Source organism: Chelonia mydas, chromosome 1 (assembly GCF_015237465.2).
Source record: "Chelonia mydas isolate rCheMyd1 chromosome 1, rCheMyd1.pri.v2, whole genome shotgun sequence".
Classification (NCBI taxonomy): domain Eukaryota; kingdom Metazoa; phylum Chordata; order Testudines; family Cheloniidae; genus Chelonia; species Chelonia mydas.
Window position 1 is genome coordinate 259,093,868 of NC_057849.1, and position 26,992 is coordinate 259,120,859.

The window sequence follows — 26,992 nt, forward strand, 5'->3', positions numbered from 1 at the left end:
AAAACCTGATGCAGCCCTCAGGCCAAAAAGTTTGCCCGCCCCTGCTGTAGAGGCCTGAGCCTCAGTCTGGCGTGCCAGGTCACATAAGTGCAGGCTGCCATGTGGCCAAGGAGACTCAGCCATCCCCTTGCTGTAGTGGTCGGGTATTGCTGGAGGCCTTGAATGATGTCCGTGATGGCTTGGAATCGGGACTCTGGCAAAAGTGCTCTTGCCTGAACCGACTCCAACACCACCCCAATGAATTTTATTCTTTGAGTTGGTTCCAAGGTTGACTTCCTCAAGTTGAGGAGGAGACCCAGTCTCTCGAATGTGGACCTGATCAGATTTGAGACTCCACCTGCCCCCGGTGCGGCCCATGAGCAGCCAGTCATTGAGGTAGGGGTATACCGGCACCTGCCTCCAACGGAGGAAAGTGTCCATGACCGACATGCACTTGGTGAACACTCGGGACGCTGTTGAGAGGTCCAATGGAAGGACTGTGAATGGATCATGTTTGTGGTCGACCACAAAGAGTAGGAATCGCCTGTGTGTGGGCCGAATAACTATATGGAAATACGTGTCTTTCATGTCGAGGGTGGGGTACCAGTCTCTCGGATCCAGAGAAGAGATAATTGTGCCCAGGGAGACTATGTGGAACTTCAACTTTACCATGAACTTGTTGAGTCCTCGCAGATCTAGAATGGGTCTGAGACCCCCCCTTGGCTTTGGGGATTAGGAAGTATCAGGAATAAAATCCCTTGCCCCTGAGCTCCTGAGGAACCTCCTCCACCACTCCCATGGCGAGGAGCGCCTGCACCTCCTGGATAATGAGTTGCTCGTGAGAAGGGTCCCTAAAAAGGGACGGGGAACGGGGGTGTGAGTGAGGGCAGGAGCAGAACTGGAGAGAATATCCCACTTCAACCATACAGAGAACCCAGCAGTCCGAAGTTATTTGGGACCAAGCACGGTAGAAGTGGGACAGACAATTCAAGAAAGACAGGGAAGGATCCAGAATTGAGACTGGTGCGCCGTCCTTGGACGCACCTTCAAAAGGCCTGCTTGGAACCCGATGATGGTTTAGTCAGACCGTGGGCCTGCCGGGGGGTTTGAAGGCTTTCATCTGCCATTCCTGCCCCTTCTCCTATAAAATTCCTGCCTCGGCCGAGGAGGATAGGAGCACTGCTGCTGAGGCTTGAAATGTTTGAGCCTTGTCCGGGAAGGATGACGAGGAGGCTAATGGGGGGGAAGAGAGTCCTCTTGACTCTCTTGGTCTCCAGGGACCTCCTCTAACGCCTCTCTGTTGGGGTCAACCACATCTGGATCAGGCTCAGGAACTGGGTTTGGTTCCAGTGGAGGTCGAGTGACTGGTAACTCCTCAGTACCCCTAGGGGTGGGGTCACTGGCTGATGCCTCCAGCCCCCGCGGTTCAGAGGTCACCAAACAGGAACGTTTGGATTGGGCGCCCTGGGCCTGGTGGTACGCCCATGGTGTCCAAAATGGGCACTGCACCGGTCCCTGCCCAGTGCTGGCCCCATCTCTGAGTATCTAGACCCCATCTCTGAGTCCGAAGACGGGGACCGCGATGGCCAGGGCGGTGCCAAGCGGAGCTGGACTGGTGAGCGGTGCCGCGAGGCACGGGAGCCGTGCCGAGATCGGGATCTGTGCAAGGACATTGACCGGTGCCAGGATGACCGTTGCCGGGAGCGGGACCTCCTGCGTGACGGGGATCGACATGAGGATTGGCGTCGTGATTGGGAGCAGCGGTGCTGAGGGACAGAGCATCACCCATTTGCCACATGTTGTAGTACCGGAGGCTTGGCCCAAAGGACCGTGGTGTTGTCATGGTGACAAGGTGCCTTGCAGCCTCAAAGGTGGATGGCAATTCCATCTCCTTGATGATCTGGCTCAGAGAGTCCAATAGCATCGGACTCAACATTCCCCCTTGCGGAGCCGAAGTTGACGGTGCCAGCTCCAAAGACTTTGGCACTGGGTGCTCCTCTCGGGGACATGCCCCATTGGCCAGCTCCAAAGGGGTGGTCTCTGATTCGGAGATCCCCTCATCCTCTGCTTCTGCGTCGGGGAATGGCACTGGTATTGGGTCAATCCCACTGGTTTTGGCACCAGGGAGCGGCGGTCTCTCCCTTCCGCAGTGCCGTTTCTAACACTGGAGCTGGAGCACTGTGCACCAATGAGCTGTCTGAGAGTTGCCTCCATAAGGAGCTGCTTGAGGCGAAAGTCTCGCTCTTTTTTTGTTCTGGGGGGGAAACGCTTTACAAATCCTGCACTTGTCTGCTTGGTGTGCTTCCCCCAGACACTTTAAGCAAGTGTCGTGGGGGGTCACACATTGGCATGGACTTGTTGCAGGACTTGAACCTCAGGAACTTAGGCATGTAAGTCCCCCAAGGAGAATGCAGTCTGGGTGGAGGGTAAAACCCCCAGCCCAACAGCTAACTAACTATAGTAACTAAGAACTAAACGACAAAATACAAACTGTCTGAATAGAAGCTAGGGAAACGTGGAGCGCTTGCAAGGCAAGGTGCCACAGTTCCAACAACCGTCACTGGTGGTAAGAAGGAACTGAGGAGGAGCCGGGTCGGCAGGGTGATATATATAGCGCCATGAAGGCACCACTCCAAGGGGCTCCACAGCTGACCCAAAGGGTGCTGCTAGGGGAAAAGCTTTCTGACAACTGTGCACGCAGCACGCACACACCTAATTGGAATCGACATGAGCAAACACTGGAAGAAGAATTAGGAGATTTAAGGGAAGGAGAGGTAGCACTCAGGTCAGGGGGGACCGGTCAGTCCCACATTCTCCCCGCTTGTGTATGCACCAGGATCCATGAGAGCTCTGCTTTTGGAAAGAAGTTTTAGCTCCTCTCCTTGCCACCACCCTCCTATGCTCCAGATCAGTGGTTTTTCAAACTGGCGTATGTACCCATCTTCTCTGGGGGTATGCAACAAAAATCCTGTGATTGCAGACAACATGCTGGGATGGCCCGAGCCACCTAGTGTCACTGCTCGCCCTCCTGAACATTCCTCTGTGATCCTCTGGGGGGGGTGGGGGGGGAAGACCCACAGTTTGAAAATCTCTAGAAGCTGTTGCTAAATGGAAGGCAGAAATCTGGGGGGGGCACATGACCCTGAATGCCCCCCATGCATCACTTCTGCCTATCTCAGAAGAGGGGACGCGGAAGATTACATTATTTGGAAAGAGACACACAGCTTAAAAAGTTTGAAAACCACTGCTCCAGATGGATGTATTGAGCCTCCACCAAGTCACTTCACCTCTGTGTTTCCATTTGTACAATGGGAAGAATGTTTCCCTCCTTGATAAAGTGTTCTAAGATCTACTGATGAAATGTACTATGTAAATACCATCATCTGTCCACAGAGGTATCTTAACTGCAAACCTACACAACCACCACTTTAATGACCACTAACTCCAAGAACATTTCTCTGTTAAAAAACTCCAGGAAATTCATCAAAAAAATCTTGTTAATTCCGAGTTAAGGTTGTTCAGTGGTACTTCCCACCCTTCCAAACAAATTTAACAAAACTCGAATGTCTGAAAACCAGGAAATACAGAATAAAGGTGTACACACCCATGCAACTGTAACTCTGCCCTCTAAGTGACGCCCCAATATGCCCTAACACACACGCTTGCACTCTGCCTTCACACTATACTGAACAGGAGCTACTTATATCAGCCTGACACTCACTCTCCTCCACAGAAAAATCCCCATATCTAACAAATTGTACAACCCCTTCACTCTTACGCACACTATGCCATCTAACACACTCTCACTTACCCTTCACTAAACTCAGAGTCCATACCTCATATCCCCCCTAACTGCTGACACTCTGCCTGGCAAGACCACCTTGTGCCCTGCTACTGACACAATCCACAATACTGAAATGAGACACAGTGGATCTTGTGATACATATGTACCTCTTTCCTTTGATCACACATGTGGGGATCAGGCAGAGGGGTTCATACCCCACAAAGAGGCATGGACCCCACAGATTGCCTCATATCACAATCACAGCTCTGCCAAGCTGCTCCAAGTAACCCCTCTGCCATTCACTACAATTACACCAAACACAGTGAACTCAGATGAAGTGCATGCAAATAATTCCTAGTGGCTATTGCCTGCCCCATTAAGGTTGTTTGGGAGTGTACCTGAATTCTTCATTTCCAGGTTTTCACAAGTTTGAGTTTATTCTGGAAGGGCATGCAATGCCACCAGGCAAGTTTAGTCAGTGAATAGACTATAGGAGAGAAACAGTGAAAAACTACACACAATGTAATGTCAAATGAACAAAGCAAACAGAAGTTGAATCTTACCAACAACAGGACATAAAAAATTCAGACTAAAGAGTCTGGTGTCCTTTTAAGCAGAATCCTCTGCATAAAACCCATCCTGCATTTCTCACAGGATTATTTGGCTGATCCACACAATTAACAGATTTACGAAAAGGAACAGCACTATAATGGTTTTTATTTAGGAACAGGTAAGGATATGTGGGAGAAGTCTTAATCCCATGAATTTGGAGCAGGGACCATGTTTTTGTTTTGTGGTTGTTCAGCACTTAATACAATTGAGTCCTGTCCAGGCCTACAGCTCCTTAGATGCTACAGCGGGGTAATCAATTATTTTTGTTGAGTTCCAAACTTCCTGGTCAAGGTGCAGATTGCAGAAACGTTTTTCACACCATAATAACAATAAGTATTAGTAAATAAAAAGATTTCACGGTCCATTCAAAATCGTGTGGCGGTCCGGATTTGGCCCACGGTCTGCCTATTGACTACCTCTGCGCAATGGTAATACAAATAAATAATAATTACTCCATAACAATACTTTAATTGAAACATACTACCTGTTCCTGTTATTCTTGCAATATGATACCACTGTTCTTACATCTAAATGCTGTCCTGACAGAGTATAGGCCAAAGGATTATTTCACAGGTGAATCCTTTAGAGAAGACACATCCAGGCAAACTGCAGCTATCCACCTCTACATAAGTAGAGGCTTACAAATTCCATATTTTTTTCCCCCTGCTACAGGGTGGGTTATACTGGCTTGGATAAAACTTAACTGGAACCATTTTAAAAATCCAAAACATACACCTGGTACAATAATCTATACTCATATCACTACACCTGTTCAGCAGATCCAGCTTTACCTATTATGTGAGTCTCAGCTACCACTTCCTTCTCTATTTGCAGGAAGTCAAAAAGGATGACATACCAGTTTCTGACTGCAGACTCCCACACAATCAAATACACTCCCACACAGCTCACATCCATCTGCACATCCATTGCCCCAGATCTGTACTCTGGCCCCGGGATCTGTATCCAGCTGGAGTTCTCACCTGTCCATCTTACACAAACAAGCTACATCCCTTTTTGACACATGACCACCTCTACCGGCAGCCACACATGCCCCTTCCCACCAAGTTCACCTTTACTAGCATTCTGACTGCCAGCACACATACATATCTACACCTGTAGTGTTACATATCTACCCTGCCCATTTATCTTTATTCACAGTGAGAAACCGATCCTCAGTACAGCTCTCTAACCACGGTTAGACATACACCTTCATCCCCAGGTGCATCCAGCCCTGTCAGTACAGGCTCACCATTTGCCATATGTATTTATAGCCCACAGCATCACATTCATTCAGGTATGTCACTTTTGATTTGACAGACTACCTTTAACGAGTTAACCTCACTTCCCTCCTCTCCTCAATACACTCCCCCCAATACCCAGCAGCCAAAATTCAGAGTGGGAGGAACAAAGGAAAAGAAAAGAAAACCACTAACTGGTGGGTGATCAGTGAATAATTTATGAAAGCATACGGTCTTCGTACTCATGATTTATGTGCAGAGAAGCAACTTGCCCCATTATCAATACTACTAAATTATTTGCTGTAAGATGTAGAGTGACCTAAGCTACAATCTGAACCCTGCTCCAAAAGGTAGCCCTAGGGAGTATAAGATATGAGAAGATCCAAAAATGTATCTTAGAGCTCATCTACACTGTGGGTCTGGTTTGGTTTACTGAACTTTATAAACAAATTGTAATACTTACCCTACATACAACATATTAACACAAGTAGGGCTCCATGTCTGTATGGAGGTCACAGAAGTCACGGATTCCATAACTTTCCGCGACCTCCATGACTTCTGCAGGGGCTAGCTGCTCCAGCAGCCCCTGGCACCCCTAGCCCTGGATGCCAGCACCCCTTCCCCCCAGATGCTTCCCCTGGTAACGGTCGAAGGGCGGCTGGTAGCCCCCAGCAGCTGGTGCCACGGGCCCCGGATGCGCCTCCCCCGATTTAATCACAGATATTTTTAGTAAAAGTCACGGACAGGTCACTTCACAGGCTTTGAATTTTTGTTTATTCCCCGTGACCTGTCTGTGACTTTTACTAAAAATACCCGTGACTAAATCGTTGCCTTCCATGTGTCTGAGCTTATGTGTAAGTACCATGTTTTGACCTTGCCTATGATCATGGCTGTAATATACAGGATTTACCCATGTTCTAACAATTCTGCTGTGAAGATGAGATTGGCCATCCATCTCTCATTACCTAAATTAGTCAGTCCTTTTACTGCCAAGGTCAGTATGTGAAAGGACATCCCAAAAGGTACTGTATTTAAGAACAAACCAAAAAAAGCCACATACATCCACACACCTCTCTGCTCTACCGATCAATGACTTCACTAGTTAGTTGGGTAGTTGCCCAGATTTTCCCAGAATACGTTGATGTAAGCACAGCCCAAAACAGCTGTGCTAAAAATGGTGGCATAGGGATACTTTGACTTGCATTAGCTGTAACTATGTCAAAGGAGAATTCAAGAGGGAGCATATCAGAGTCTGGTTACACTTAAAGCTGTATGTGTCATGTAAGGAAGACTTTTTTGCATTCAACTTTTCTTTAAACTCTGGACTCTATGACTATTGTGACTCATTTGTACAAGAACATAGTAGGTAGCAGGGGAAGATTATTAATATGTGGTGACTTTTCAGTTAATGTTGACTTTAATTATCAACCTTAGAGTTAACATCTCATTGGAATAAATGGCATAGTTCACGGCTTACTGCTACTGATATAGAATATTTGCAGATTCAGGAAGACAAGATGCACCATCTGGCTAGGTTTGCAGAATTTGAAACAGCTGAGGTGTGAACTGCCCCATTCACATCAACCTTGTTAATTATTTCACTGCTCAAAATATGAATGAAATTCTACACAGCTTACTCTGTCACTGCTCGTTTTGGTGCCACAAGTAGGTGGGCTTGGGAAACACAACCACTTAGTTTTTGCCCCCAAATCAAGAAACAACTCCAGCTCAAGGATCCCAGCATGGTATCTGAGCCCCGCTGAAGGGAAGCCAAGACAAAGGACCACACTAGAGCCCACCTGTGAGAGATGTTTTGTTAGAAAAATTATTACTAAACAATTACCATTCAAAATGTTAAGTAATATTGTTGTAAGCTTGAAATGTAACACTTTTAGTTTTAAAAAAAATGACATGTATTCAACTAGTTCTTAACATCCAATGCTGAAAACACAATTCCATGAAGTAAGAATTTAAGAATAGATCTTAAATTACAATTTAAATTTTCTAAAGTATTAGTAGGCCTTTAAGAACACAATGAGGTGAGCAAGGGGACAACTAGTTTCATTTTCCTGCGGGGGTGGGCCTCAGCTTTCAAAAATTTGGGTAACAATGAATTAAAGGATCCAACCAGTACCCTATTGCTACATGTTCCTTTATTACTCACTAAAAGAAAAGGAGTACTTGTGGCACCTTAGACTCTAACCAATTTATTTGAGCATAAGCTTTCATGAGCTACAGCTCACTTCATCGGATGCATACTGTGGAAAGTGTAGAAGATCTTTTTATACATACAAACCATGAAAAAATACCTCCCCCCACACCACTCTCCTGCTGGCAATAGCTTATCTAAAGTGATCACTCTCCTTACAATGTGTATGATAATCAAGGTGGACCATTTCCAGCACAAATCCAGGGTTTAACAAGAACGTCGGGGGGGGAAAACAAGGGGAAATAGGTTACCGTGCATAATGACTTAGCCACTCCCAGTCTCTATTCAAGCCTAAGTTAATTGTATCCAATTTGCAAATGAATTCCAATTCAGCAGTCTCTCGCTGGAGTCTGGATTTGAAGTTTTTTTGTTGTAATATCGCAACTTTCATGTCTGTAATCGCGTGACCAGAGAGATTGAAGTGTTCTCTGACTGGTTTATGAATGTTATAATTCTTGACATCTGATTTGTGTCCATTTATTCTTTTACGTAGAGACTGTCCAGTTTGACCAATGTACATGGCAGAGGGGCATTGCTGGCACATGATGGCATATATCACATTGGTGGATGTGCAGGTGAACGAGCCTCTGATAGTGTGGCTGATGTGATTAGGCCCTGTGATGGTGTCCCCTGAATAGATATGTGGGCACAGTTGGCAACGGGCTTTGTTGCAAGGATAGGTTCCTGGGTTAGTGGTTCTGTTATGTGGTTGCTGGTGAGCATTTGCTTCAGGTTGGGGGGCTGTCTGTAGGCAAGGACTGGCCTGTCTCCCAAGATTTGTGAGTGTTGAGTCATCCTTCAGGATAGGTTGTAGATCCTTAATAATGCGTTGGAGGGGTTTTAGTTGGGGGCTGAAGGTGACGGCTAGTGGCGTTCTGTTATTTTCTTTGTTAGGTCTGTCCTGTAGTAGGTGACTTCTGGGAACTCTTCTGGCTCTATCAATCTGTTTCTTCACTTCCGCAGGTGGGTATTACTCACTGTCAGCCTGACCAAATTACACCCAACCTTAGATTTGCCCCCTTGTTTTATTCTGCACAGGAACTGTATTGTTCAATGTATACTGTTGATTTTGCATATTAAATGCAATAAAAGGAACCGAGTACAAGAGTACATTAGGGACAGAATTCTATCAGTTCTCAGACAGTGATATGTTGGAGGGAAAAAAGTATATTAACTGCAATGACTGACCTGTAATATGTCTATTGATTGTAGGTTTATGTAAGCTATGTAGATTTTGCAACGTTATACCAGTAACTATATTAGTTGTCAGTGGCTCTCAACCCATGAGATGAAGACTACTAGTGGTCCATAGTCAAGTTTATGGTGGTCCACCCAATTGGTTGACTGGAAATTATCTACACTAATCTTTAAAGTATGATGGTCACTACTACTTTATTAAAAGAATGTGTGCAAATCAACCAGTCTCAGTTCCCTCGCAACTCAAAAGCCCATACTGCTAAGACCTCCAAAAAGCAGAAATATAGGGTAGCTTGTGGGATTCACACTAATGACACCATCTCAAAGAACCAGTTTACCAGAAAGTAAACTGTTCTCTGTTCTTAGGGGTCAGTGTGGATCCCACTGTAGATGACTGGCAAGCAATATCCTCCCTGGATGTTAGGAGTGAAGAGTTATAGCTATATCAAACCGATTGAACTACCGCTCTCCTGAACTTTGCATCTATCCTGGCTACCCTGTCAAGTGCATAGTTAGCAGGTTGCTTCATGTAACTGCTTTGCATATTTTAAAGACTGGCACATTTCTGAAGCAGGCAGAAGATTAGGCCTATGCCCTGGGGAAGTGTGCCTTGACATTCTGAGGGAGAGGCTCAACAGCCAGCTGATAGCGGTAATCCCTATATTTCCACACAGCAAGAGATTCTCTGCAATGAGATAATCTGACCTTTTAATGTGCCTAATATGGCCACAAAGAGGTGGGAAGAGAGCTTAAAAAACTCTATTATCTCAACAGGCCTAAAGAAGGCTCTGGAAACCTCCAGAGTATGGAGCTTGTCTTCTCCAAACACTGAGTGTCCCTTTGAGATGAATACCATCAGGGTAATAGATTGGTTCAGGTGGAATTCTGAGACCACCTTAGGGTGGAATTTGAGGTGTGGTTTCATCACTACTTTGTCCCAGTGAAAATATGTATAAGGCAGTCCAGCCAGAAGAGCTTGGAGTGAAGTGACCCTCCATACTGATCCGATGGTAAGGTAATATATTGAGCACTCGGACAACAATTTAGAAGATGCGTGAGAAGGACACTGAGGTCCCATGAGAGTTGGGTCTCTGACTGGAGGGTGTGAAGAAGGCTCTTGAAGAATTTTGATACTGTGAAATGTGAGAACAGAGTGCAACTGTGGTAGTGTGACATAATATTGCAGATGGGGGTCCAGGTGAACTGATTAAAAGTTTCATCTCAAAACTTAAATGTTTAAAATATTTTAAACATTAATAAAAAAGACTCCATCTTTCTCTGCCAGCCATGTTTCCCTCAGTTTTTTCCCCTCTGCACTCCTGCTTTCCACATGCATCCTCCAGTTCTCTGTGCTCCCGCACATGCCGTCCTTCTTCTGGCTTCCTATCTCACTCCACTGTCTAAGTCCACTGCTCAATCAGAAGCTAGAGCAGGTCTGTGTATACACATTTTAAATACTGCACAACTTACACTCAAAAGAAGCTCCATAATAGTTTAAGCCAGGCTGTGGCTTTAGGTAACAGGAATGAGGGGGAAAAAAACAAGGGCACTAAGAAACAAAATACTGTATCCTGCCCACTTTAAAAACACACCCACCCCTGCACAGAGGTTTCTTTACCCTGGTCCAATGTACAAGGAGTGACCAAAGTAATCTGACCATCCTAAACTCATGCTGCAGGTTTCCCATGAGCAGTATGCTCATCTTCTCTCACTCAGACAGAAGATCTGTCAAGGAAGACAGTGAAAGAGTGAGTGGTAGAAGGGAGGTAATAATCAGAGGTATGGAAAACAAGAGGAAAGAGAATGGGACAAGATATGTCCACACCATAAACCCTATATCAGCACAGCCCCCTAGTATAGATGAGTATACATGGATAGAAGCCTTTTTTCTGTCGGTGTAGCAATACCACCTCACGAAAAAACATTAGCTATACTGAAAGCAGCACTCTTCTGTTTGCAAAGCCGCATCTACACTGGGGGTTCTGTCGGCATAGCTATGCAAGTCAGGGATGTGGATTTTACATATCCCTGACCAACATAGCTGCACCAATATTAGTTGTAAGTGTATTCCAAGCCTCAGTCAATGGAGAGGAATGATAAATTGGTAAGTAAGTGGAAAGGAAATAAGAATGGGAGAGACTGTGCTCATTGGGCATGATTTTCAGAAGTGCCAGATACTTAGGACTTCACGTGAAATCAACAAGAGCTGACTTCTGAAAGTCAGGTCCACAGGTTTTAGACTTGAGCTCTGAGAGTCATTCATTCCATACATTGGAAAAAAAATAGAGGGACCATTCGTGAGGACCAGGGCTTTTTTCAGCCTAGTCCAAAAAGCAAATATGAAGAGCATGGATAAGGAGTATATCATCATACCCTCATTACGAGGTAGGGCAGTGTTTTCCAACTGGTGCCCCATCAGGCCCAACAGGTGTGCCACAGAATTTTTTTAAAAACTAAAATGGGGGAAGCCACCTTCTGATGGGCCAGTGAGGCGGACAGCCAACCTTCTCCATGGAAGGAGCAACCAATCAGAACTCAAACTCCTTCTCTTCTCCCATCCCCTCCTGAGAGGGCAAGCTGTTGGCCCCCCTGCCCCTGCCCTATCCTCCTGCAGTCACCGGCCAGAAGGTGGAGTGAAGAGCCCCTGGAGCTTCAGGCGGGCTACAGCAGAGAAAAGTTTGAGAACAAGTGATGTAGGCACAGTGGAAGATCCTAGGGGCTTGTTAGAACAGGGAACATGAAGAGGCAGCAGTGCTTCTCCCCACTTCCTTATACAGCCCCAGGCATCAAGGAAAAATTGATTAACTACCTTGCCTCAACACAAGAACAGAAGTGGCCTATGTCAGATGCATTATAGAGAACAAACATTACAGTGCAATTATTGAGTGATCCATCCCATCATCCACTACCAGCTTCTGGCAGTTAGAGGTTTAGGACACCCAGAGCATGGAGTTGCATCCCTGACCATCTTGACTAATAAGCCATTGATGGACCTATCCTCCATGAATTTATCTAATTCTTTTTTGAATCTTTCTTTATACTTTTGGCCTTCACAATATCCCCTGGCAATGAATTCCACAGATTGACTGGGCATTGTGTGAAGTAGTACTTCATTTGATATGTTTTAAATCTGCTGCCTATGAAGTCTTTGAGTGACCTCAGGTTCTTGTGTTATGTGAAAGGGTAAATAACACTTCCTTATTCAATTTCTCCACACCATTCACGATTTTATAGACCTCTACCATAGACACCCCATAGCTGACTCTTTTCCAAACTGACAAGTCCCTGTCTTTTTAATCTCTCCTCATATGGAAGCAGTTCCATACCCCCTAATAAGTTTTGTTGCCTTTCGCTGTACCTTTTCCATTTCTAATATACTTTTTTGAAATGGGGTGACCAGAATTGCATGCAGTATTCAAGGTGTGGGCATACCATGAATATATATAAGGGTGTTATGATATTTGCTGTCTTATTACCTATCCCTTTCCTAATGGTTCCTAATATTCTGTTAGCTTTTTTGACTGCTGCTGCACACTGAGCAGATGTTTTCAGAGAACCATCCACAATGACTCCAAGATCTTTTTCTTGGGTGGAAATAGCTAATTTAAACCCCATCATTTTGTATGTATAGTTGGGATGTTTACCAGCGTGCATTACTTTGCATTTATCAACACTGAATTTCATCTACCATTTTGTTGCCCAGTCACCCAGTTTTGTGAGATCCCTTTGTAACTCTTTAGTCTGCTTTGGACTTAACTATCTTGAGTCATTTTGCATTGTCTGCAAATTTTTACTGATATTGCTGATTACCCCTTTTTCCAGATAATTTATGAATATGTTGAACTGCACTAGTTCCAATGCAGATCCCTGTGAAACCCGACTATTTACCTCTCTTCATTGTGAAAACTATTTATTCCTCCCCTTTGTTTCCTGACTTTTAACCAGCTATTGATCCATGAGAGAACCTTCACTCTTATTCCATGATTGCTTAGCTTGCCTAAGAGCCTTTAGTGAGAGACCATCTCAAGGGCTTTCTGAAAGATTAAGTGTACTATCTCCACTGGATCACCCTTGTCCACATGTTTGTTGACTGCCTCAAACAATTCTAATAGATTAGTGAGGCATGATTTTCACTTACAAAAGCCATGTTGATTCTTCCCCAACAAATTGTGTTCATTTATGTTTCCTGTAATTCTGCTCTTTACTACAGTTTCAACCAATTTGCCTGGTACTGAAGTTAGGCTTATGGGCCTGTGATTGCCAGTATGGCCTCAGGAACCTTTTAAAAAAATTGGCATCACATTAGTTATCCTCCAGTCATCTGATACAGAAGCTGATTTAAGCAATAGGTTACATACCACAGTTAGTAGTTCTGCAGTTTCGTATTGGAGTTCCTTCAGAACTTTTAGGTGAATACCATCTGGTGCTGGTGACTACATACTGTTTAATTTATCGATTTGTTCCAAAACTTCCCCTACTGACACCTCAATCAAAAAAAGTTACTCAGCTCTGTCATCTAAACAAATGGCTCAGGTGTGGGAATCTCCCTCACATCCACTGCAGTGAAGACCAATGCAAAGAGTTAATGTAGCTTCTCCGCAATGGCCTTGTCTTCCTTGAGTGCTCCTTTGTGCCTTGATCGTACAGTGGACCCAGTAATTGTTTGGCAGGCTTCCTGCTTCTGATGTACTAAGAAAAAGTTTCGCTGTTAGTTTGTGTGTCTTGTTAGTTGGTGTGTCTTGTTATTTGGTCTTCAAAGTCTTTTTTGGCCTGCCTAATTATAGCTTTACACTTGACTTGCCAGAGTTTATGTTCCTTTCCATTTTCCTCAGTAGAGTCTGACTTCCAATTTTTAAAAGATGACTTTTTGCCTCTAATGTCTTCTTTTACTCTGTTGTTTAGCCACGGTGGCATTTTTTGGTCCTCTTAATATGTTTTTTAATTTGGGCTACACATTTAGTTTGAGCCTCTATTAAGGTGTTTTTAAAACGTTTCCATACAGCTTGCAGGCATGTCACTCGTGACTGTTCCTTCTAATTTCCATAGCTTCCTCACTTTTGTTTTGTGGTGGGTTTCATTGGTATTTTTTCCCCCTACAAGGATGTTAAATACATTATGGTTCAGCTATAGTCACCTCTTATACCATATCCCATGCACAACTTCAGACTAAACCAAGAACTGCCTCTCCCATTGTGGGTTCCAGGATTAGCTGCCCCAAGAAGGGTCATTAATGGTGTCTAGAAATTTTATCTCTGCATCCATCCTGAGGGGACATGTTCCTGGTCAACACAGGTATAGCTGAAATCCCCCATTATTATTTGGTTTTCTGTTTTTGTAGCCTCTCTAATTTCCCTGAGCATTTTACAGTCATTCTTATCCTAGTCAGGTGGTCAGCAGCATATTCCTAGTGCTATACTCGTATTATTCAAGCATGTAGTTTCTAGCCATTGAGACTCTATGGTACTGTTTGATTTATTTAAGATTTTTACTATGCCTTCTTCACATATAGCATCATTCCCTCATTAGCACAACCTACTCTGTCATTCCTATATATTTTATGCCTCAGTATTACCATGTCCCATTGATTATCATTCCACCAAGCTTCTGCAATGCCTATTATATCAAGATCCTCTTTTAATATCAGGCACTCAAATTGACCTATCTTGGTATTTAGGCTTCTAGCATTTGTATACAAACACTTACAAAATTTGTCATTTTTTAATTGTCTGCCATTATGTGATATAATTGAATGGAACTCTTTCATCGGTTTCTTTTCCATTCCTATGTGTACTTTACTAACTTCTCTCCTTTCCTCTTTAGTAGGATATATAGTATCCTGTGACACTCTGTATCTCAGGCGAACACCCTGCACCCCCATGTGCATCCTTATAATATGATTGTGTGGTATCCAATGCAAAGTTTGTCATGTCAGGTGTCTTTGGAAGGCTCATGATGCACCGAGCATTGTTATTATAGTAATGTTATAGGTTGTAATTTCATACATATAGTTATGAGACTGAAAATGTGCCCTCATAGCCTAAAACAAGCCCAGGCAAAACTCTCCAGAAGCAGAGGGGCTGTTCACACCTCATCAGGGCACATATGGCACAAACCCAGCCCAGCCTCACAGGAACAAAGGACTCTGGCCTAGGCAGCAAGAAAAGATATGTTGGACTCTCAAGTGAGACACCCCCATCCCGTTGGTCAGTTTGGGACTACGATGAGGTAATGCTCTCCTGACTCTGAAATGGGGGGTGGGGAGGACAAAAAGCCAAGGGGAAGAAAGGACATGGTAAAAGGGAGAGATGTTTGCCATGCTCTCTCTCTCTTCCACCTCCATCTACAGACACCGCCACCAAGTGACTGAAGCACTGATCAAAGGGGAGAGCCTGACTAAAAAGTAACCAGCCAGCCTGTGGTGAGAAGCATCTGAGTTTGTAAGGGCACTGAAAGCGTTAAGATCAGCTTAGAATACATTTTGCTTTTATTTCATTTGACCAAATCTGACTTCTTGTGCTTAGATTTTAAGTGATTGTAAGTCAATGTTTTGTAGTTAATAAATTTGTTTGTTTATTCTACCTGAAGCAGCGCGTTTGGTTTGAAGCAGGTCAGAGACTCCTCTTGGGATAACAAGCCTGGTACATACCAATTTCTTTGTTAAATTGATGAACTCATACAAGCTTGCAGCATCCAGCGGACATAACTGGACACTGCAAGACAGAGGTTCCTAGGGTTGTGTCTGAGACCGGACATATCGGCTAGTGTTATTCAGTTGCACAATCCAAGCAGTTGCTGGACAAAAGTGCTCACTCATGTAGCTGGGACCAGCTTACATGCCAGAGGCTGTAGGTGAACAGCCCGGGAGTGGGGGTTCTCACAGCAGAGCAGGGTAAGGCTGGCTCCCAGGGTCAAGGATTGGAGTGACCTAGCAGACCACCGGTCCAGATAACACCAGGGGAATGTCACATATCCCCTTTAATAAAGCCTCCCCTAAAGAACATGTCTGTCCAAACTGTGCACTCCTCTTCACCTGTTGGCTTTCCCACAGTCCTTAGCTTAAAAACTCCTCTATGACCCTTTTAATTTTACATCCCAGCAATCTGGTTCTGTTTTGGCTTTGGTGGAGCCCATCCTTTCTGTATAGGGTCCTTCTTTCCCAAACGGTTCCCCAGTTCCTAATAAACCTAAACCCCTCCTCCCTACACCATCGTCTCATACATGCATTGATACCCTGCAGTTCTGTCTAACTGACCCTGCGTGTGGAAGGGGAAGCATTTCAGAGAATGCTTCCATGGATGTCATGCACTTCAATCTCTTATCTAGAAGCCTAAATTCAAGTGAGAGGCAGTGGCAAGAAGAAAAAAACAAAAATAAGCAGTCCTTAACTAAGGCTGGTCTACATATAGAGCTATTCCTAATTAACTCCATGTGTGGACTCTAATTCTGGAATAAAAGTGCCCATCCATGGAATTGGGAATAACTATGTGTAGACAAGCCCTAACAAAGCCTCTTGGTTAGCAGAAATATTCCTTGTGTGTAAGCAAGATAATTAATTTCCCAATTCCTCCTTTCTGACTAGGGGTATGTATACACTACCACTTGTCAGTATAAGTAATGTCGCTCAGAGGTGTGAATAAGCCACCAAGTGACCTAAATTGCACTGACCTAAGCACCGGTGTGGACAGCACTAGGTCGTCAGTAGAGCTTCTTCTGCCGACATAGCTACCGCCGCTTGCTGAGGGTAGGTTAATTAAGTCAACAGGAGATCTCTCTCCAGTCAGCTTAGAACGGCTACACAAGAGAATTTACAGCGGCACAGCTACATCCGTGCAGCTGCGCCGCTGTATGCTCACTAGTATAGCCATAGCTTAAGAGCTTCCAGATCCTCCTTTCTCACTGAGCTGCAGAAAGGGTAGGTATTTCCAGTAGAGATAAGGAGGTGTTACTACCATTATACAAGGCACTGGTGAGACCTCATCTGGAATACTGTGTGCAGTTCTGGTCTCCTATGTTTAAGAAGGATGAATTCAAACTAGAACAGGTACAGAGAACGGCTACTAGGATGATGGGAGGAATGGAAAACCTGTCTTATGAAAGGAGACTCAAGGAGCTTGGCTTGTTTAGCCTAACCAAAAGAAGGTTGAGGGGAGATATGATTGCTCTCTATAAATATATCAGAGGGATAAATACGGGAGAGGGAGAGGAATTATTTAAGCTCAGTACCAATGCGGACACAAGAACAAATGGACATAAACTGGCCATCGGGAAGTTTAGACTTGAAATTAGACAAAGGTTTCTAACCACCAGAGGAGTGAAATTCTGGAATAGCCTTCCAAGGGAAGAAGTGGGGGCAAAAGACCTATGTGGCTTCAAGATTAAACTCAATAAGTTTATGGAGGAGATGGTATGATGGGATAACATGATTTTGGCAATTAATTGATCTTTAACTATTCATGGTAAATAGGCCCAATGGCCTGAGATGGAATGTTAGATGGGGTGTGTCAAGGTTCCTTCCCCACTCTGAACTCTAGGGTACAGATGTGGGGACCTGCATGAAAAACCCCCTAAGCTTATTTTTACCAGCTTAGGTTAAAACTTCCCCAAGGTACAAACTATTTTACCTTTTGCCTTTGGACTTTATTGCTGCCACCACCAAGCGTCTAACAAATATATATATATATATATATATATATATATATATACACACACACACACACACACACACGGAAAGAGCCCACTTGGAAACGTCTTTCCCCCAAAAATCCTCCCAAACCCTACTTTATTGTTGATTTATTGCTTTATTGCTGCCACCACCAAGCCCTACACCCCCTTTCCTGGGGAAGATTTGATAAAAATCCTCACCAATTTGCATAGGTGAACACAGACCCAAACCCTTGGATCTTAAGAACAATGAAAAAGCAATCAGGTTCTTAAAAGAAGAATTTTAATTGAAGAAAAAGTAAAAGAATCACCTCTGTAAAATCAGGATGGTAAATACCTCACAGGGTAATCAGTTTCAAAACATAGAGAATCCCTGTAGGCAAAACCTTAAGTTACAAAAAGACACAAAAACAGGAATATACATTCCATTCAGCACAACTTATTTTTATCAGCCATTTAAACAAAACAGAATCTAACGCATATCTAACTAGACTGCTTATTAGCCCTTTACAGGAGTTCTGACCTGCATTCTTGCTCTGGTCCAGGCAAAAAAAAACAACAACACAGACAGAGAGAACCCTTTGTTCCCCTCCCCCCGCCCCCTCCAGCTTTGAAAGTATCTTGTCTCCTCATTGGTCATTTTGGTCAGGTGCCAGCGAGGTTATCTTTAGCTTCTTAACCCTTTACTGGTGAAAGGGTTTTTTCCTCTGGCCAGGAGGGATTTAAAAGTGGTTAGCCTTCCCTTTATATTTATGACAGGGTGGGATCTGAGTTCCTCCAGAGAATTCTTTCCTGGGTATCTGGCTGGTGCATCTTGTCCACATGCTCAGGGTTCAGCTGATCACCATATCTGGGGTCAGGAAGGAATTTTCCTCTAGGGTAGATTGGCAGAGGCCCTGGGGGTTTTTCACCTTCCTCTGCAGCATGGGACATGGGTCACTTGCTGGAGGATCCTCTGCATCTTGAAGTCTTTAAACCATGATTTGAGGTCTTCAATAGCTCAGACATAGGTGATAGGTCTATTGCAGGAGTGGGTGGGTGAGATTCGGTGGCCTGCATTGTGCAGGAGGTCAGACTAGATGATCATAATTGTCCCTTCTGACCTTAATATCTATAAGTCTATGAGGGTGAGCTTCTTCTCCCTGCCTGCTCTCTGCGAGCCTGATTCAATGTCCACTTAAGTCAATGGGTACCTTTTCACTGACTTAAATAGGCTTTCAATTAGGCCTCATATTCCTGCTCGGAGGAGCTTCTAGTTAATCTCTTCACTATTTTAGTGTTGGATACCTACACCTGTTCATGTTATACGTCTTTGCTTTTCCAGCCAACCCTCCCCAACCAAAAAAAATAAGTTTTTAGTGTTGGATACCTACACCTGTTCATGTTATACATCTTTGCTTTTCCAGCCAACCCTCCCCAACCAAAAAAAATAAGTTTTGCTTCCTCAGCAAGGCCAACAAAACAAAATTGGAGCTTGTAAGTCCAAAGTGCAGAAGAGTAAGACTGAGCAGATTCTTGTCAGTTTCATAGCTGTCCACAGGTTTCTAAATGAAACTGACAAGAATCATGTCAAGTTCTTTCTGTGGCTTAGAATGTGTGAGCAGAGGAAGCCCTGAAGTTAGTGATTAGGGGGACCCCCTCAAAAAAAAAAAAAAAAAGGTGGAGGAAGGAGCAGAAGGGAACGGCCACCACACTTACTCCAAAACTGCAGAAGCCAGGATGCTAAAAAAAAGGAGGGGTAAAATAATCCCTACCCACAGTCAAAGCAGTGAGGAGAATCTGGAGAATAATGAAAATTATTTTGTGTGGGGAAGTGGGACAAGAAAAAAAAAAATATAGGGGATGAGAAAGGGAAAGCAGTTGCAGAAAAGAGTATATTCTGGCGTTGTACATACCTATTATTGACACTCATCTTGAGGGCCTGTACAGTGGATTTGACACACAGCAGTAATGTGACACCTTAATCCAGGATGATAAAACCCTTACATCAAGTAATCATGTGTGTGACATTATGATAGATAGATATATACACACACACACACACACACCCCCACCCACGGGGACGGAATGGAGAGAGGAAGAGTCACCTTACTTGTTTCTTTCCACTTGCTATATTTGAAACACAGCCAAGTAAAATATCAGGGTTTTTCAAATGGAACAACTATTCTAGGACAGATTGAGTCTCAACAGATTTCAAACAAAGCCCTTAGGGAGAAGAAGAACCTTTCAACTCTTTCCTCACCCTCCCCACTAACCTAGCGGAACAAAAGTGAAGGGAAGGTGTCCCATATTCACTGCCATTAAACAATCTCATAAGCAGGTGCTTGCCAGTCCCTCTAGCATTTCTTACTCCGGTTTGAGGGAGAGCAAGTTAAGATGGGCAGTGTTATTTTTCCCCCCATAGAATCAAACAATTTTTGCCCCATTCAAGAAAAACAGAATGAATTTAGGATGAGTGGTCAGCCTCAGCCTTAAGTCTTCATGGCTTTATTTACACTGATTTTTTAAGTTATTTTGGTAACTGTAAAAACACACTACACAGAAAGAGGAAAACAAGAAGAAAATCAGCTTACATAGAAAACAATGCATTTGCAACTATACCAAGACAAGACTACATAACATGATACGATAATGTAATGAATGTTCTCATGCTAAAGTATTTCTAGATTTAGATTAATAATAAATTGTTCACATTCCATCCACTCTCCCACACATCCCCAATGAGCACCACCCAACTCTAAAGCCTGAATTGCAGACACTATTCTTCCTGGAAAAAGTTCTCTGAGACCACAAGCTTTTCTACTTTCTATACCTACACTCACCAAGCAGACACAAGGAACACTGCACCCTCAGAGTTCAGCATACTGTCTCTGCAGCACTCCTCTATTTTTTCGAGTGCAGGGGGGGAAATTCTTGAAAGAGTCACTGAGTCCATGTTCCAAGTACATATTGGGTTAGTGTTTAGATCACTCATAGCAACTTGGCAAGTTTCAACTTAGTACTCAACCCTGGATGTTACAAAACCACAGCAAATTAATATAATTGACAGGATCAGCTCAAGAGAGCAAGGAGTGGAACAGCCAGGCTCTGCAAACTAGCATGGAGATGTACTGGCAAATTGTCCATGGAAGTTTAGGACCAGAACAACACAGGATACTATAGGTCAAGACTGTGGTCCAACAGGAGAGCTGCGAGGGAAGCCAGGACTAGGAGAGTAAGGGGTACTGCAGTTTAGGGTTGAGAAAAGTCAGCTAAGTTGTACACAGCCATTCAAGATGTCAAAAGTAGGGAATGTTGTGCTCGTTCTTCACAGTAGCAACATTGTTTAAGAGGGATATGTACACAGCCCATGGTTTAGATTCTGCTTAGCTCCCCATATAATTAACTCTTTACTTCATAAAATCATTATATAAAAGTTCTCTTGAAAAGGGATATCAAAACAAAACCGTTCTAAAATATTTTAGATCGTTTTAAGCCATATTTACCAAAGTATTACAAAAAAGTCCACATCTAAAACAGTAAAATTTTCAAAAAGACTTAAATCCAACATGGAATAATTGTGATTAAAATACTGCCATTGATGACAGCTTGACAACTTGAATGAGAAGAGATGGTTGATTTCAATTCAGTAACTACTTGTGGATAAAGTCTAAATCACAAAAGCCACTACTGCAGCTGGCAGTAGTCAGCAGTCTACTTAGATCCTTGCATGGCCCGTAACATTTCAGCATTAGAAAAGGCCAAACGTAGGACTAAACAGCATAAAAATAAATCCTCTCATGATCAGGTCAGAAGCACAATGGTGCTGGAGAAACTAGCACTGCCGACTCTGTTAGGTGATGGTGGTGGAAAGCCAGGGTTGTTTTGTTTATCTAAAAGATTTATTGCTCAAACTCTTAGTCCAGTGCCTTTCATAAGCATCAAGTTTACTTGAACTAGTTTAAAGATTTTTTCTAAAATATACATTCTAATTGAAAAGCCACCCTAGAGATATGCATGAGCCAGCTACAAATGCCTAGATATACCCAACAGTCTCACATTATAGGGAAATCAAGCAAGCAGTATGAAACCCTCTGAGGCGATTACATATTATACCCTCATTTCAGATAGTAACCTTTCAAGCTGCAACAAGAGCAACAGGAATTGTGTAGTACAAATTCTACGAAGTGGCCCTCCAAGAAGAGCACCCATTGTCATTTAGTTCTGCAAGGGCTTTAGTTAAAGATGACCTGCGAAGGAAAAAAATAATAGGACCTGCTTTTCTTTTTAATAATGTATAAAGGCATGAAAGGAGACATGAAAGGATTTGTTTCTGCTTTAGGGAAAAAAAACAAGTCTTATCCATCCCTGTTTTTCTTGAAGACTATAGATATCTGGAGAACTAACAGAACCAAGACATCATGAGTGAAATTGAATTAACCGATGATGTTACTTTTAAATAGATTAAACAAACCTGAACATCCTTTCAAAGACTTGGAAGAAAAGTTGCGTAAGGACATCTTCACCTAGCCAATGAAGGGCTGAGACAGCTCCCCACACACATAAGACCGCCAATGAGTACGCCATCAGAGGTAAAACTTGACATTACTAATAATCCTTAGCTAAAATTTATTTTAAACCCTGCTTACAAACACCCTGCAGGCTTTCTTTACGTATCAAAGCACCAAGAAAAGCACAAACCTAATTATTTTTCTGGTTTTTAGGTCATCTTAAAAAGAATCTCTCTTCAGATGCTCCATTGCAGGGGATTGGTCTCTTCGCTTTGGGGACTTTCCTTTATAATCTGCCAAGGGACCATAAAGGTTCATTTAAGTGCAGGTTTTAGCACAAACAAAGGTCCCACCATTCCTAAAGCCCCTGGAACCTGATTTAAAGATCAAAGTCCAAATTTACATTTTGTCAAACAGAGACTTAACTTTTTCTACCAGAGAAATAAATGCAATGGGGCACTATCAGGATGTATAAGCAGGCAGTTGGGAAGAACCTAACTTGTCAGAATATCCAAAGGTTTCTCACAGATACCTGAGTCAGAGTACAGCAGGTACACAAGGCTACCAGATTCTCCAAGATCACGTGGAAGAGTGCTGGCACCCAAACGTCATCCTCACCTACTGGGATTATACAGCTGCGAGTCACACACTCTGATCTAAGTGATGGTATCATAATACTATTCAGAAGTAACATCAGATTTGCAAATCACTGCCATGGGTAAACAAGTGATCCATTTTCTGAAGGCCTGGAGTTTACTGAAATGGTCGAATGCTATTCTGCTTTCCTCAGACCATTAACAAAAGTTTATCAATCAAGGAATATATGACTAGCCTGCCAGCCAAACACCCTCTTCCCATCACAGTCGCTTCTACAGAGCAACAGGGCTGTCACTGCCCCTCTTTTATTACGTCAAGGGACCTTACTGAGAAGATACAGCAGACAAAAACACAGATACATATAATCCAAGTTGTGTTAGAAAAATATGAAAACCCATTTAAGGTGCAGGGTTCAGAAAACTCTTCAACCAAAAAAAAGGTAGGTGCAATAAGCTTTTTAATAAAAGGAAAAATTCAAAACCACTCTTTAAAAAAAGCCCTAAAAACCTGTGATGGTGAAAGGTGCCATATTGAAAGTCCCCAAAAGAAAACAGCTTCTCTCACACAAGGACCAGCTAATGCATCAGAACCCGAACTTGAAAGGAGTTCAGCCTCCATTATCCCACTCAGTCTTGACTGAGACTGGCCAAAAGATCTAACTGTGGTGTGGGCACCTGCCCACTACGAAATGTACTAAGAACCACTAATTCATTACAAAAAGAAAAGGAGGACTTGTGGCACCTTAGAGACTACCAAATTTTTCACTTGTTGAGTCTTTAAGGTGCCACAAGTCCTCCTTTTCTTTTTGCAGATACAGACTAACCTGGCTGCTACTCTGAAATAATTCATTACAGTTATCCACTGATGAGTCAGCAGATTGTAACATGTTTCAATTGCTAAGGATATGAGCATACCATTCCCAAATCTCTAAGCCCCCCAACCTCTTTTTAAATAAAAGAACAAGTAACGACACATCAGAAAAAGTGCAAGGGTGTGGCCCAGTCAAACGGCCCCCCCCCCCCCCCCCATCATACTGGAAGGGTTGTCATGTTGAGGACTAAAGATAAGGCCAGTTCATAGGCACTGACTCCGTGGGTGCTCCAGCCCTGGAGCACCCACAGAAAAAAAAAAGTTACAGGGTGCTTAGCACCGACAGGCAGCGAAGATCCCCGCTAGAGCCTCCCACCAGCCCCACTGATCAACTCCTCCCCCTCCCTTCCAGTGCCTCCTGCATGTTTCAGAACAGCTGTTCCGCAGCATGCAGGAGGCACTGGAAGGGAGGGGGAGGAGAGGGACAGGGTGTGCTTGGGGGAGGGACTGAGCAGGGCTGGGAAGCGGCAGGGTGGGAGCTTGAGGGAAGGGGGCTGAGCCTGTGGCAGAGCAGGGGGTTAAGCATCCCCCGGGGCCTATAGGAATCATAGAATATCAGGGTTGGAAGGGACCTCAGGAGGTCATCTAGTCCAACCCCCTGCTCAAAGCAGGACCAATCCCCAATTTTTGCCCCAGATCCCTAAATGGCCCCCTCAAGGATTGAACTCACAACCCTGGGTTTAGCAAGCCAATACTCAAACCACTGAGCTATCCCTCCCCCCAGAAGGAAGCCAGTGCCTGTGGGCCAATTTACACTCAAACATGGCATGACACCAGTGTTGTACTGAGTATGGAAAAGGATGGAGAACAACCAGGAAGGCATGGGGGAAAGCTGCCTGGATGAAAAGTTTCCCCTGACTCTGCCACAATGGATCACTTGTTGATTCACACCCCACCCTTTTAATAACAGAATCCCAATACAATCTACCTACCTAACTTGCACAGTTAATGTTTGCAGTGTTGTAGCAACGTTGGTCCCAGGATATGAAAAAGACAATGTTGGTTGGTCATGAAATATCTTTTATTGGACCAACTTTGTTGATGGAAGCTACATGGTTTTGAGCTACACAAAGGACTTCTTAAGGTCTGGGAAAGAAAGCAGATCTTCCCCACACCTGAGAAAGAGCTTGGTGTAGCTCAAAACCTCGTAACTTCCACTAACAAAGTTGGTCCAATAAAAGATATCTTCACCTATCTTATCTCTTGCATATTTAATACATTATAACTTTCTCTTTCCCATGGTGGGTAGAGAATAAGGCACTTTCTGTGACAAGAGATCACAGAAGGTGTGTGCTGGGCATGGGGGCTGCAGCCACCTCCTTCCCCACCACGCGCTTGTTTAAAGGGGCCACACCACGCAGAACCCGGCGGGTGCACCACTGTAAATAAAACTGGTAGCTAAAAGGAGAGGCATCAACACAACACACTCAGGAAGTATGCTCTTCATTCCTCAGAGAAGCCCAGTCCCATTGTTTTGATGAGACCTTGTGAGTGATCGGTTCTAGATTGCCCATCCAGAAGGCAACAAGGTGCTGCTAACTACATGCTTAATGTATTCATAATACAATCACCCCATCTCCTCTGCTTTGCATATAGTGTGCATCTCTCTCTCTTTTTTAATCATTAACACACACACCCCCTAGCACAACACCACATTCACCCCCACTTCAAACTTCACTGGTCTTAAAACAAATCATTATTGGGGGGTCAGAAGGTAAAGAGGTGTGGGACACTTCAATTTTCTCTTTTGAGCGAAGAATCTATTCTACTAAATCTGAAGAGGGTGAGACCAGAAGAACCTTCCTATCTCCTCCCATCCCGCCTCAACCTACCCCCTCCTACTTCGTCACCCGCCCCGAATCCGAGTCCCTGGGCACCCCTGTTTGTAACCGGGTTTTTATCGTCAGCCAAGGGGAGCGGGGCGGGCCCTACTAACAGCCACTGGGCCGCACGCTGTGAATCATCCCCCCCCGGGCCCCGCCACCGCCCTCCCACGCGCACACGCCCCCTCCCCCACCCCCGGGGCAGGGTCCCCTCGGAGCAACTAGGGGATCCGTTACCTGCGACCCTCCCTCCCCCGCGCGGAGGGGGGAGCGCGGGGCGGGGTCTCTCAGTGGCGCGGGCGGCGGGGCCCCGCTCCAGGCCGGGGGGGGCTCCGCGGCGGCGGCGGTTCGGGGGTTTCTCGCTCCATTCTCCCCTCACACACAGGAAATAACACAGGGTCAGCTGACCCCGCCCAGCCAATGGGGAGGTGGTGGAACAGCGCGCGCCAGCGGGAGCAGCGCGAGGCGGCGGCAGGTCCCGGGCAAGGAGGCAAGGAGGAGGGCGGCGCGTGCGTGCGTGCGCGCGCGCTCTCGAGGTGTGTGCTGGGCGTGGGGGCTGCAACCACCTCCTTCCCCCCCACGCGCTTGTTAAAGGGGCCGCGTCACCCAGTACCCGGCGGGCGCACCGCTGGCTCGGGGCAGCTGGTGCCACTTCCCCGCGGGTGAGGGGCTCCAGCAAACGGCGGCTGTAGCGCAGCTCGGCGCCAGGCTCCTCTCTCCAGCTTCCCCACCACCACCACCACCCGGTGCCCCCCGGGGCAGAGGCGGCTGGTGCTTTTCACGCTACGGGCAGCGGCCCCCAATGGACGGGCAGCGGCCCCCAGTGGACGCGCAGCCCAGCCCAGCCCGGGCTCCAGCCCTGCCCTGGGTGGGGGCAGGTGGCTCGGTAGAGAACGAGACCCACGTGGCCCGGCGGTAGCAGCAGCGGCGCCAATCGCTGGGAGCTCCTGAGGGAAGCGGGGTGTGCCGGGCAAGGCTCTGCAGCTGCCCCGCGCACAGAGAAATCAGGGCTAGGAGCAAGCCCGGACCGTCCCATTTCAGCGCCCTGCAAGCAGTTCCCCCGTCCCTGCCTTCCCAAGGCTCTGCCCCTTTGCTAACGCTCAGGGCTCCCGCGGCCGGGCACAGGCTGGGGCACCATGTGAGAGTGACCTTTTAAGCAGCGTTTACTGGTTCTGGCCTGCTTTACAGGTCCGCAGTAACGCTCAGGACTGGAGGTTGCTGCAAAGTCTATCTTAAGCACCGCTCCCAGCGCTAACCCCCAATGAAAAGGGGATGCAGTAAGGCTGGGCTGGGCCCAGGTCTAGGCCCTTCAGCTATGTTGCTGCTGCTGCCCCTTTACCTGACAAAAATAACTCCAATTTTCCATTTGTAAGTTGTGCTAAGGTGACATTACTACGGAATTTTTAAAGCTCTGATTTTTCTGAGTTACTTTAGAATATAATCGATGCTGTTTGGTCACTTTTTGTACCTCACTCAGCTGGAACATGAAAGCTGGACTGCTCACTTCTGTGCATTTTCATTGGAATCAAAAG

General features: G+C 45.0%; 1 protein-coding gene across 6 annotated transcripts in view; it reads right to left on the reverse strand.

Annotated features, from left to right (window-relative positions):
- Positions 1-26,992, reverse strand: part of TCF20 (transcription factor 20) — a 211,665-nt gene that overhangs the window by 79,825 nt on the left and 104,848 nt on the right. For 2 of the 6 annotated variants that reach the window (XM_037883067.2, XM_037883055.2), the window contains exon 1: positions 25,698-25,962. The exons of 3 other annotated variants lie outside the window; for them this stretch is intronic. The gene's annotated coding sequence lies outside the window, so the exon portion shown is untranslated. Of the gene's footprint in view, positions 1-21,794; positions 21,910-25,697; positions 25,963-26,992 lie in introns of those variants that run through there. One more of the 6 variants, XM_043544413.1, reaches the window with a different exon arrangement.